Below are 13,488 nucleotides of genomic sequence, written 5' to 3'. Positions count from 1 at the left end.
ACCGCCCCCCCCCCTTTTTTGGTGGGTCCTCCCACTCTCTCCGTCTCCCCTCTTCCTCTTGCTCCTCCCCTCTCCCTCCTCCGCGTCCCCCCTCTCTTCCTCCTCCGGGATCCTCACTACCCGGGTCCCCACCGCTCCGTCCCCCGTATCAGCCCGCGGGGTGTCCCGGCCCCGCGGGGTGCAGGGGTCTCTCGGGCTTTCTCTGCGCCCCGAGCGCACGGGGCCTTCGGAAGGGGCCGCGGGGCTGGTCTTAGTGACCTGGACAGCTGGGGTCCCAGCGACTTTCCGCCGGGCGCCGCGGGTGGGCCAAACTTATCCAGTCCTGGCGCCGCCGTCCGCGCAAAATCCGCGCTCGAGGCCTCTCCGCGGGCCCCGATCCCCTGTGGACCCTCCCGCAGCCCGGAGGCCAAATTCCGTCCCCTGGACGCGGGGCCCCGGGGCCTCCAGAATGTGCAGACGCGACTTCTGATAAGGACTTACTGGATGAGAGGGCGGGCGAACGAGCGTTTCAGGCACGGGCTGCGCTCCGCGTCCTGCAGCCGCCCTTGTGGATGCCAAAAATAGTTTCCACTTCTCCGCTCCGAGCTGAGTGCTTTTGGCTCCTCTGCGAGACCTGCAGAAGTTGTAAAATTCTTAGTGAAACTATTCAGGAAGCGGGCGGTCAGCGCTCCTACTTCTCAAAGTGCGGGCTGGACCCTCGCCTATGGGCCGCTGCCTTCAGGGTCTCGGTGGGAGTTTTCGGCGGAGAAACTGTTCCTGGATCGGAAATTCGGCCTCGCGGCTGCCTGGAAAACCCCAAGTCGGAGGAAAGTTTTCTGGATGCAGATAATAACTTCATTTAGTGAGTTAGTGGAACAGACTTGGACCCCGGCGCCGTTTTTTTTACATCTGACCAATGTCGAATGTTTGTTCTGCGCTCTGCCCGCAGTTCTTCATTGCTTTTTAAAAAGAACAATAGTGTAAAATGCCAGAGCTGCAGTGTAGGGGAGGGCTGGAGAGAGACAGAACAGCCTACCCACCCGCCCCACGTGCGGAAAGCACTCATTTGCATAAACTTGCACCTGTGCTTTCCTAGGTTTCTGGAGTTCTCTGATGAATGTTGGCAGTGACAGGGCTTGGTATCCCACTCTGTGTGTGAAGCGAAGAGACGCTGAGTGACCACATCCCAGTGGAACCGGGTTTCACAGCTGTGCAAACCCAGTTCATGAAAGGGAGAGGGACCGCCCGTCTTGCCAGCCAGTGTGGACACCTGGAATGAGCACACTAAGTCTAGGTGAGACAGGTTCTGACTGTGGAACATTTCACAGATCCCAAAGGTCACTGGCTTGAAGCCCAAAGGTTGCTGGCTTGAGCCCAAGGTCACTGGTTGCAAGCCCAAGGTCGCTGGCTTGAGCAAGGCGTCACTGGCTCTGCTAGAAGTCCCCTCCTTCAAGGCAAATGTGAGAAGTAGTCAAGGAACTAAAGAGTGCAGCTACGAGTTGATGCTTCTCCTCTCCTCTCCTTCCTGTTTCTTAACAAAATTATTTGGTAGAAACTGGCAACTTTGCCCCCAAGTTAGGCTGCCCGCTTGATCGCATCATCTCTTTGCTTTCATGCCCCACCCCCACCCCCTGCCAGGCCCAAGAGATTGAATCAGTCTCTGGGAGGCACCAGTCTTCTCCCCACACTGTCGGGCTGTGTTCACGCTGGACCTGATACTGGTCAGTTTGGTTCCAAGGTTGGGCTGGTCTAAGACCACCTGTGACTCAGGTTTGGGGTGACCCCTGGGTTCACGCAGACTGGAAAGCGGGAAGAGAAGGAAGCTCTGGCGCAGCGGCCGCCATCCCGAGACCTGCTGGGCTGGGGGGGTGGGGGCTAGCAAACCACCCCTCCACCTCCCCGCCCACAGAGGCACCTTGAGCATCTGTGTCCTTTTCAATCAGCTCAGAAGTTCTTTTTTTTAAAAAAAAAAAAGATTTTATTTATTGATTTTTACAGAAAGAAGAGGGGGGCGTGGAGTGGGAAGCATCAACTCATAATTGTTTCACTTGAGTTGTTCATTGCTTGCTTCTCATATATGCCTTGACCAGGCAAGTGCAGGGTTTCAGACCGGTGACCTTAGCGTCCCAGGGCAAGGCTCTGTCCACTGCACCACCTCAGGCCAGGCAAAGAAGTCTGTATTTTGAATACTATACTCTGTTCAACACTGAAGTAGACGTTTGTCACCGCAATAATAAAAATCTCATATGGAAGGACGTTTTTCCTGGTCCCGTCATGTCTTCCTCTTGTCACTCTGCTTGGGTCCTGGGCCTCTGCCCCCTCATACCTGCACGTCCACCCCTCCACTGTGAGGTCATGGGCATCAGCTCTTCAGAACCGAAACGCACTGCACAGTCCTGGTCAGACCAAAGCTGCTAACGTATCCCAGATGGTGTCTATGTGACCGTGGTGCAGGAGGAACCTGGGGGTGTGAACGGGACAGCCTGGGAAGGTGACTTCACAGAGTGGCGGGCCCAGAGTGGCAGCGTCTGGGGACAGTCCCCTCTGGGCCACCATCTGTCGCCAGACAGCTACTCCTTCGTTTTCTGATCACCTCCTGAGTGTTGGGGAACTGTGCCCTGTTCTGGTTCCTACTTCCAAGAGCAACTGGTCAGGCGGGCCCAGAGCGCCAGAGCCTGTGACATGGTGATGAGAGTGTGCGCCATGTGGATGCAGGAGGTGGGTGCAGTGGACTCTGGGCACCCTGCACCTCCGAGTGAGTGGGCCCTGTCGTGAGGTCTATGTCCACACAGGTAGAAGGCCCTGGTGTTCCCACCTTGCTCCTGGGAGACTGGTCCCCAAAACCAAGCTTCCCCTGCTCAAGCACCAGCCTTCCTGGGATTCCTGCCCCAGACCTGGCATCAGAAGAATCCAATTCCCACTGCTTCCCTTTGCACAGGGCAGGTGGAGGTAGGGACGCATGGCGGGGGGGCATTTGAGAGCCCTGTGTGCTGGGAAGGCCCTCACACCCCATCTGACCTCACAGGAAACCCCTTCCCCCTCCCGAGCTAACCCTCAGCTCTGGCCCCCGATTTACGAGGTCAGCAGTTGTGAAGTCCGCCTGGGTCTCTTTGGCTCTGCAGGACACTCGTGCTTGAGGGGATGGCAGTCAGTAACACGGAACCTTTGGCTTAAGTGAAAGATTTCCACTTCACTTTAAATTCCCCGTTACAATGAAATCAAAATACATAGCGTCACAGCTCAGGTGTGTTTGAAAAGTACTGTGATGTTTTTAAATTCGCAGGCGGGTTGGTCCAGTAACCCCCTTATCTGCTGTTGGGCTTTCTGGGGTTTCAGTTACCCATGGTTCAGCCTCAATCTGAAAATGCTCAGTGGAAAATTCTAGAAAGAAACCATAAGTTCTGAATAGCTGCTGTGCTGAGTCTCCTGATGAAGTCTCACTCTATCCTCCTGGAGACCTGATTCATCCGCTGTCGTCGCCCCCACCCCCGCCCCATTAGTCACTCAGTAGCCTTCTCAGTGGTTACGTCAACCGTCACTGTAAGACAGGGCTTGTGCGCAGGTCACCCTTATTTTACCTAATCATGGCCCCAAAGCACAAGAGTAGTGAGGCCGGCTGTTCAGATGTGCCAAAGAGAAGCCGGAAGTGCATCTTCCAAGTTCAAGATGATTGCTTTGAAAAATAATTTGACAGAAACCTGTAGTAACAACTATTACTACAGTATAATGTTGTCATTGTTCTAGTTTTTAGTTTGTTTGTTTGTTTGTTTTTAGGTGAGAGGAAGGGAGATAATGAGACAGACTTCCACATGTGCCCCAACCAGGAACCCGGCAACCCCCTCTGGGGCCGATGCTCAAATCAGCTGAGCTGTTTTTAGTGCCTGAGGCTGATGCACTCAGACCAGCCAAGCTATCCTCAGCACCCAGGGCCTACACTTAAACCAGTCGAGCCACTGGCTGTCGGAGGGGAAAAGAGAGAGGCGGAAAGAATCAGGTGATCGCTTCTCCTATGTGCCCTGACAGGTATTTAAACCCAGGACGTTCATGTGCAGAGCTGGTGCTCTATCCACTGAGCCACTAGCCAGGGCCTAATTGTTCTGGTTTATTATTAGTTATTGTTAATCTCTTACTACACCTAATTTATAAGTTAAACTGTCACAGGTATGTAGGAAGTGGGACAACATTGCTTGTACAGGGCTGGACACTCTGGTTTCAGACGTACCCCTCTCCCCCGTAGCTGTATTTGATCTTCACACAATGACAGCCGTATGCTTCCTACCCACTCGGTGCAGCGGGGAGGGCGGCCGTCATGATCAGGTGCGCACCGGGCTGTGCTCGGAGGGACTTCGCTATTCTCAAGACGTGTGAGTGTGACGTGGTTGTCAGACCCACGTCACTGTGTGAAAACATATGTCTGGGAAGTGAGGAGGTGGTGGTCCAGCCTCATCTTGCATGTTAACGCGCCCTCCCGCCCCCCCGGGTTTTAGTGAGCTGGGGGCAGCTGCAACCGGAGACTTCACGCTGGCTGCCTCCCCGGGGCCAGCTGCCGCCATCTTGCTGCAGTTCAGCTGGAGCCCAAGCTCCCTTCTCCATGCAGTCCTGTGACTCAGTTTCCCTGAATAGTGAGTATGGGTCGCTGTTGGCTCCCCTTCCGAGGGTCGGTGCTTCAGAAGAATGAAGGGGTCGGTGCCCACGTGTGAGTCCTGGGGATGGAGCGGGCCGTGGTCGGCCCCCCACCCCACGTGGGGCACAGGTCTTGCCCGCTGGGCCTGAGGCCACTGGCTCTGCGGCCTGGCTGGAGGCCAGCAAGGGTGGGGGGCTTCTGGCTTCCCAGAGCCAACAGGGTATTTTAGGACAAGAAGTGGGTGTGGGGCTTACTGGATGAGGTTCAGAGTTAAAAATGTCAACAGAAAGCAATGACAGATTCCAGGCTCCCCAGCCTATGTTCTCATCGGTCTGAAACTAGGTGAGAGTTGGTCCGACCGCCCAGCCCCATTCGGAGTCCCGGGGCCATGAGGGAGGTTTTTCCGTTTTGACTGGATGGGCGCCCTTCACAACAGGAAGAGCCTGAAGTGGATGCCATTGGGGAGCGTGCGGGCCAGTGGGGACCCTGGCACAGTCCACAGCCAAGGGCTGGGCCAGGCTGGGCATCAGGGACCTGGGCCCCGTTTCCTTCCTCTTTCCTGTGTGTCTCCGGGTGGCCACAGTGCCCTCCCGTGTGTGCAAGGTCCCCTGAACGTTCTCCAGGACAACTGAGCATTTCGATCATGGCACCTTGGGGTACAGACGACCATGAGGTATGTTGTCAAATACTCTTTTTTGCTGCCTTGCCCAGGTAGCTCAGTTTGTTAGAGCGTTATCCCAACACACCAGGGTTGTGGGTTCAATCCCCAGTCAGGGCACGTTGCAAAAGTTAGCTAAGGAATGTAGGAATGAGTGGAACAATAAATCAATGTCTCTGTCTCTCTAAAATCATAAAGTTTTTAGAAATACCTTTTATTGGTAAGTGTAGTGTAAAAGCAGTTAAGGCAAAGCTTTACGGAATTGGGTGCCTGCATGCATCGTCAGAACATTCCGTCTCTTACTGTTCTGTGGGGCCAGGGTCCCCTGGGATCCTGATCGTGCTGGTGAATTCTTGAGCTCGGGTGCGGCGCCTCTGTCCCTCTGGGGGGTGACTGACCACGCTTCAGTGGTGTTGAAAATAACGTCATCAATCTGTTCTCTGTGCCAGAGTCCCAGCCGATGAGTTTCATCCGAGGCATGATTATTGTGAAATAGTACCCATTACTTTAAAATCTCTCTTGGAAGTTAATTTTGAAAAACACAAATGATACTTTCCTCCCTTCAGATGCCACAAACAACGTAGCAGATCCTAAGAGGGATTTCAGTCCTGTAACGTAGGTCATAGTAGGTCATAGTGGCGGTGGGTTGGTGAGACTGTGGGCTGTTTCATGAGCTGGGTCTCGGGGCCTCTTTCCTGGCTCTGATATGGGGTCACTGGTCATTGTAATTTGCCCAACAGTTTATTCTGGACACGGTTGCCTCTCCCTGAGCGTTCTGAATGGCAGAGAAATGGAAGGCATTGAACTCCCCTCCCCAAGAGCTCACCCAATCGATGATCTTGGGTAAAGGATAGTCAGACCGCCCTCCACGGGTCCCCAGGTTGCGCCTTGTCCTCCCTGTGGGACGTATTGGAGACGTTAGTGGTGGTTTTGTCCCTGGTCTGACTGCCCACTGCTAATTGGCACATTGAAGAGAGAACCCTGCCCTGTCTCGGAGCAGAGGGCTGGTCGCCGGGGTCACCTGCTCGCACCCACTCTGGGACCCACAGGGCCATCTCTGGTTCTGTGGCGAGGTCCGAAGGACCAGCTTCACCGCTGGTTGTCCCCAGTTTGGACCTCTGTCTGCTGGATACATTTTCTGTTAGAAGAAAAAGCCTCTGAAGCGCAGTGAGCGTTGGGACAGGTGCCTGTCCCTAACATGTGCACCGGGGTGTTTTCACACAGCTTTTCTGTGAAGCCATTGCCACAATCAGGATAATGAGCCTCCCTCACCCATCCTGGACCGTGGTGAGCGCTGTCTCTGCCCACCAGGGGTGGGTTTGGCCACCCCCTGGAATGACTTTGTCTGGTTTTGGCAAACCAGGGGGTGTCTTGCCTGGCGGACCGAGTTAATGAGTGTGTTTTGAAAAAGTATGAGTCCAGCTCGTCGTAGTTCCCCCCAAGGGCCTGCTGGGACTTCCCAGCGATGCCTCCCGGACGTGGGAAGACACTGAATGGCAATTTCAGTTTCTCCACTCAATGAGGGCCGTCCTGGGGAGCTGTGAACTTGGGGCGAGCTACCCCAGATAGTCCCCGGCAAGCTCGTCTGGGACACACGCTGACTGGATGTCGTCACAAGGCTGTTTCTCGCCATCCTTCTAGCGTCTGGGACCCTGTGGTGGTGTCGCATTGTCCCTGGTCTTGGGGGGCTGTGTCTTCTCTCTTGTTCCCTTATTTCTGCGTCGCCTGCCTGCAGGTTCATCAGTTTTAGTGATCTTTGCAAAAGCCGGTCTGGGGTCCGTGGGTCCTCTCTTCTGTTGCTTTGTTTTGTTGTGTCGGTTTCTGCTCTGATCCTCATATAATCCCCTTTCTTCTGCTTTGGATTCCGCTCGTCTCCTGGTGGTCCACACGTGCACTGGTCAGGGTTCATCTGGACATGGCAGGCCTCAGAGTCCCCTTTCCCTGCCCCTGAGAGCCATTGGCGTCCATCTCTGTCCTGCAAGTTCTGTCTGCCTCAGTTTCCCCAGATGCACAGCATCCTCTTCAGGCAGTGACCTGGGCAGTTGTGTGGTCACCTCACTGGTCTTCCATCTCTTGGGGGTTGTGGGCGCTGTTGACTGGTGGGCGATATCTTGAAAACTGTGGTTTCCTGCGTTTTGCCAGCTTCTGGGTTGTTTCAGACCCGAGAGAAGCTCACCCCACCCTGTCCCCATGCACTTTTGGTGTGTGTGTGTGTGGGGGGTTAAGTTTAAAAAGTTCTTTAAATTCTTTTGTAACAAAGGAGTAAAAAGTAAGTAACGATTAGAACAGAATGAGCCCACATTCACATGGCCAGGTCTAGATCGCAAAGATACTAAGAACGCTACCCAACTGCCTTCCACATGCCTTTGGAGCGTGGTCAGATGCTGAGCTGCAGCTGCTGCGAGAGACGCCACACAGTCGCGGGGGCGAGAACGACGACGTTAGGCCCCCGCCCCCGGCTCAGGCCTGACCAGCTGTGCTCTGCAGGAGCAGCTGTCCCTGGGCTTCTGCTGTTACCTGGCCTGCGACCAAGGCCGGGCACAGTGCCTGATGGAGCTGGCGTGTGGGGAGCCGAACCCCTTCCTTTCGCATGGTCTGCGGTTGCCTTGTAGCTGCGTAGACAGAGCTGGGCAGTGTGGGGACCAGAGGGCTCACCATCAGCTTGGGGGCCGGGCTCTCCCCTGGTTTCCTGCCCCTCTGCTGCCTCAGGGCCGGTTCCGGGAATGACGCCTGCTGCTCCCGGGGTCTGGTGGCACTGGTCACCTGCTCACCTGTCGCGGCCTGCACGCAGGGGCTTTGGGGACGGGCCCGGGCTGCTCATGAGTTTTGGCCAGACCATGCTGGACCTTCAGGTGCTCTATGACCGGTCCCTTCAGACCGTTGGTTTCTCTGCTCTGAGGGCCTGGCTGGTCTGACCCGGGCCTGTCACTGTCCCCACTGTCTCTGGGTCCCCTGACTGGCTCAGTTCAGCTCCTACCGTGCGCTGTAACAAATACCGTCTCAGGTTAAACAGACGCTCCCTCTTCCAAGAAGAATTGTGTTGTTTGCGGGTAGTGTGGGTTCATTGATCCTCCGCGGCGGCGGCCCGGTTGTCTGTGGCAGGTGCCAGGCAGCTCAGCAACGTCTCCTGCGAGCCAGCTGCTTACCTAAGACCTTCCTCTAAGGCACGGAGTGGGTTTGGGTCCCTGAGTCCTGGGTGGTGATGGAAGGGACAGGTGGAGCAGTGTGCGGCCCGGAGGAGAAACACCAGCAGGAGCCTTTGTGCTGGAAGGGGTCGCAGCTCCGGGGAAGCAGGAACCAGCTGCTTCTGAGACTCCTACATGGGGTGTCAGCCCCGGTCCTGCCTGGATCCTGTGTGTCCCCCACCAGCTGTGGGCCCGTGTGGGCTGTGGAGGCTGAGCAGTGTCACCCCAGGACGCTGACAAGCCTGACCTCACCCACGTCACCATGCCATCCTGTTCATTCTTTTTTTTCACAGCGTACTTCACTGTTCTTATGCAAGTTGTGTATGTGCATGGCAGAAAAATGTGAGTGCACACAAAATACCACATTTTCGTCATTAAAGGAGATTGTCACCATGCTGTCAGATGCGCGCACACATGTGCTTATTAGTTCACGTACACAGATGTGAGCGTGTCTGTCTGCCTGTTTATCTTCACCTCTGTTTATCAGGGATCCCCTGCTGGCGACCTATATGTCTCCCGGCATCTGCGTCCGTCTTTCTGCCGTATCTCTCTTTCATTTCTCTTCTTTGTCTCTTTCCATCCATCAGCTTTTTTTTTCTCTCTCTCTCTTTTTTTTTTTTCTGAAGCTGGAAACAGGGAGAGACAGTCAGACAGACTCCCGCATGCGCCCGACCGGGATCCACCCGGCACGCCCACCATGGGGCGATGCTCTGCCCACCAGGGGGCGATGCTCTGCCCATCCTGGGCATCGCCATGTTGTGACCAGAGCCACTCCAGCGCCTGAGGCAGAGGCCACAGAGCCATCCCCAGCACCCGGGCCATCTTTGCTCCAATGGAGCCTTGGCTGCGGGAGGGGAAGAGAGAGACAGAGAGGAAAGCGCGGCGGAGGGGTGGAGAAGCAAATGGGCGCTTCTCCTATGTGCCCTGGCCGGGAATCGAACCCGGGTCCTCCGCACGCTAGGCCGACGCTCTACCGTTGAGCCAACCAGCCAGGGCCCATCAGCTTTTTATATATCTACTACCTATCTAGCTATTCATCTAACTGTCATCTATCCATTTCCTGTCTCAAAAGCTTGGGTCACAGTTGGCATCCTGTGCTGTTGTTTGAGAGAAGATATGGATGGATGGTGGTAGAAGATGGAGAAGTGATTAGATAGACAAACATGCACATTGTGGCCATGGTCTCTGCAGTAGCTGGAGGTCAGCACCATCACTGTTAATGGTCTCCTAGTACACATTTGTGTGGAATTGCAAATGTATTAAGCCAAATTCTTACTATGGGCCATTTCTTTGTATGACCTCCAGAATGCTTACTATGGGCCATTTCTTTGTATGACCTCCAGAATGCCATTGTGTGTAGCCTTGGGGTCACGTTATGGCACATTTCTATAACCTTCACTGCAAGCCGCAGGGTGCTGTGTGATGGGGGTTGTCCCAGGACTGCGCATCCTGCATGTGCAGGGCTCGGCCTCGAGCCTCTCTGACTGAGGGTGTGAGCGGCGCCCGCGATGGGATCCATGTGGTCTGCCTGACACCAGGCTTCCAGCCCTGTGCTTCCCTGATGGGCACCATGTGCGGATGACATCTCGCTCCCCACCTACAGGGTGTTTACATTATGAAGGATGTGTACTTAAGTCTCCGCCCCAGACCCAGCAATGGAGGCTATTGTTTTGTTCCCATGACCTGGATTTACTGGACCTAGCAGAGGAGTCCAGGGAGCACAGCCCTGCCCAGCCCAGGGAGGCTAGCCGCGGGGCCGCGGGCTGGTAGACTGTGCATGTCCCCTTGGGCAGTGAGGACCTGAGCTCCCAGGGCACAGCGGCCCGTTGCTCTGAGCTGGAATTGAAGCAGATGCGGCTATGTCCACAGGATGCTCGGGCCAGCAGGGATTTCATGCGTTTAGATGCAGTTTCCCTTGCAGGGCAGACACAGCCATTCAAGGAGCAGCTGGTTTTCCCGTGTGCAGGTGGCACCCCTGCAGCCGGGGCTGCTCAGGTCATGCCCTCTCAGGGGGCCAGTTCACTGTCCCTCAGACCGTTGGAGGTCTGCCACATACAGTGCTCCTCTCACTGACCACCAGTGAAAGAGGTGCCCCTTCCAGAAGTGCGGCAGGGGGCCAGATAAATGGCCTCAAGGGGCCACATATGGCCCGCGGGCCGTAGTTTGGGGACGCCTGCGAGAGGCTCCTTCCCCGCTGTCCTTCAGCTGGCCAGGCGTGAGTCCAGCGGTGGTGATCACGGACAATAAACTGGAAAGCCAGAGCTCCTGGACGACGTCAAGAGAAGGCCGACCTCGGCGGAGACGGGATGGTTTGGTCGCTCTGTGACAGGAGCGCTCAGATGAGCGAGAGAGCAGCACTGCCCCGCGCTCTCGCTCAGACACGCATGGGAGGAAGCATGGACCACGGGAGTGTGCGTGTTAGCAGGAAGCTCTCCTCGGGTTTATGCTTTTCTTCCTGCTCCCGGCTGCTGGTCGGGAAGGAGAACTTCCTGTGGCCAAACAGTGTTTCTAAAACTCTGTAACCAGCTGAGCAGTGCTTTAATTTTGTATAAAAATAGCAATTGAAGTGGATACGGTTAGTCATCATTACTTACGCAGACGTGCCGGATGTCTGTGTTGGCATGTCAACAGGAAACTACTGTATTAATCATGGGCATTTGTTTTCTGTGTGTGTGTTTTTCATTGTATAAATTTCTTAGGTCAGTGCCTGTGTCACCCCATCCACCTACCACATCAACCCTTGAATTCTGTCTCCACTCATCTATCCATCTCTCCTTCGCTCCATTCATCCCGCCCTCCCTCCTTCCATCTATCCATCCACCCATCTGTCGCCTGTCCACTCAGCTACCCGTTCATTTGTCTGCCCACTGGTCACCTCTCCCTCCTGAGATCCTTGTTCAGAGGCAAGCACGCTGGCGCTGCAGACGTTAGACCCCGCTGCCTGGGCTCACCGTACGGGAGGGGCCAGGCTGTGAGCACACCGGGGGTGTCAGTGGGACCACGACAAGAATGTGCCTCTGTCCTGACACCTCCGTCCCTGCTGCTGCCTGCCCTCCTCACGGCTCAGGAGTGGGTGGGAAGCCTGGCTGGAGGGTTGGAGGAGGTATCTTCTCGCCGTTTCAGCCTCTTTTCTCCCAGACTCGGGATGCATTGGCTTTCATGTCCAATTTCCTCATTGTTTTCCTTAGGGTTTAATAGAAGCCGCCTTCTTATCCCTCTGAGGTTTCTCAGGGTGCTTTGTCCATCAGCCTTTTCAGCTGGTTCCTGAGAGAATATAGCCCAACGGAAAATGATTTGAGGGATCGCCCAGGGAACCTCCCTGGCTGGCACTGACACTGGGGCTGACCCAGTCATTGCACACTGTGGGTGCTGCGTCCGGCGTCTTTCTCACCGTTTCCCTGGGGAGGAGACACCACCCAGGGGACCACGGGGAAGGCAGGCAGGCAGCGGGTGGCATGGAAGGGCCCCAGTCACAAGGAAGGAGGAGACTTCTGAGAGGGGCGGCCTCCTTCTCTTCATAAGGCTCCTCGCCCGTCCTGTCCCTCAAAAGCCCCGTCCACATGGTTCAGCCCAGCCGCATCCCTTGTGAAGTCCTTTGCGTTCCTTGTCTGTTTCACATGTCGTTTGCCCTGTGACATCTTCTGGTTGATGAGTATAGCTCCCTGAGCACTTTGAGAATGTCTCTTATTCAGCCATCAAGTGGGCTTGCCTTCTCTTCCTGGAAATGTAAGGTCTGTGTGTGTTAGACGCCCCTGGGCCAGACGCGCTCAGAGCCTCTTGGGTAGACAAGTAACTGGTATCGACATTTATTGATTCTGTTTTCTGACCCGTCTCCTCAGTGGAAGTAATTAAACACAAGAAGCCTGGGTTGAGGCCGTTAGAGAAACGAGAAGCAAGAACCCATCTGTCCTGGTGGAGCCAGGATCCACCCTGGGCCTGGTGTGTGCTGCAGGGGTGGGGGGTGCCCGCCCCCTGAGGCCACGTTGGAGATGTGTAGCCAGTGTGGGAACACGATTGATCCATTTTTTGGCAGAACTCCCAAGAGCATGCCCCTCGCTGCAGGAACAACCCCAGTTAACCCACTCAGTTCAAATGGTCATTCTTGTGGTACCGACTGGTCTGTACCCCAGCACGCCCAGGCGTCTGCGACGGCTACTCTGAGGTGCCTTGGCTGGGCCACATTGTCCAGGCACTAGGTCGGACATTCCAGAGCAGGGCTAGTCAACCTTTATATACCTACTGCCCACTTTTGTATCTATTAGTAGCAGAATTTTCTAACCACCCACCGGTTCCACAGTAATGGTGATTTATAAAGTAGGAAAGTAACTTTACTTTATAAAATTTATAAAGCAAGAGTTACAGCAAGTTAAAGCATATAATAATAATTACTTACCAAGTACTTTATGTCAGATTTTCACTAAGTTTGGCAGAATAAATCTTTATAAAACAACTTACTATAGTTAAATCTATCTTTTGATTTATACTTTAGTTGCTCCGCTACTGCCCACCATGAAAGCTGGAGCGCCCACTAGTGGGCGATAGGGACCAGGTTGACTACCACTATTCCAGAGGTTTCCTGGGAAGGTGTGTTCGGGATGAGATGAACGTTAACATCCACATCCGTAGAATGTAACCAAAGGAGGGTTGGCCGTGTGCCACGTGGGTGGGCCTCAGCCTATTGGCTGAAGGCCGAGAAGACCAGCCTCCTTGTGCAGGAGGAACTCTGCCCTCCGGCCCTGGTCTCCAGGTTTGTCGTCCATAGGCCCAGCCTGCAGACTGTGGTCTAGCCGGCCTCCACAGTCATGTGAGCCAGTTCCTTAAAAGAATTGAATCAGTCAGTAGCCATGTGTTTCTCTCCCTCCCTCCCTCCCACTCCCCACAGCTGGTTCTGTTTCTCCAGGGACCCTGATCGCTGTGTCCTTGCTGATGGTCACGTAACCTTCCCACCCACACACACAGCTGGTTGGATCTGCTCGGGGATCTAACTCACGGACAGCCAGTCCACATGCTGGCCAGTGACTCATGGTCAGGCTTCACCCAGA

The 13,488-nt window shown here is 55.0% G+C and overlaps 1 protein-coding gene across 1 annotated transcript in view; it reads left to right on the top strand.

The window, feature by feature from the left end:
* The window catches only part of PXDN (peroxidasin), a 67,697-nt gene that overhangs the window by 579 nt on the left and 53,630 nt on the right, over positions 1-13,488 (top strand). The gene's annotated exons all lie outside the window — the stretch shown is intronic.

Source organism: Saccopteryx bilineata, chromosome 6, assembly GCF_036850765.1.
Source record: "Saccopteryx bilineata isolate mSacBil1 chromosome 6, mSacBil1_pri_phased_curated, whole genome shotgun sequence".
NCBI lineage: Eukaryota > Metazoa > Chordata > Mammalia > Chiroptera > Emballonuridae > Saccopteryx > Saccopteryx bilineata.
This window is presented reverse-complemented; position numbering and strand designations above follow the sequence as displayed.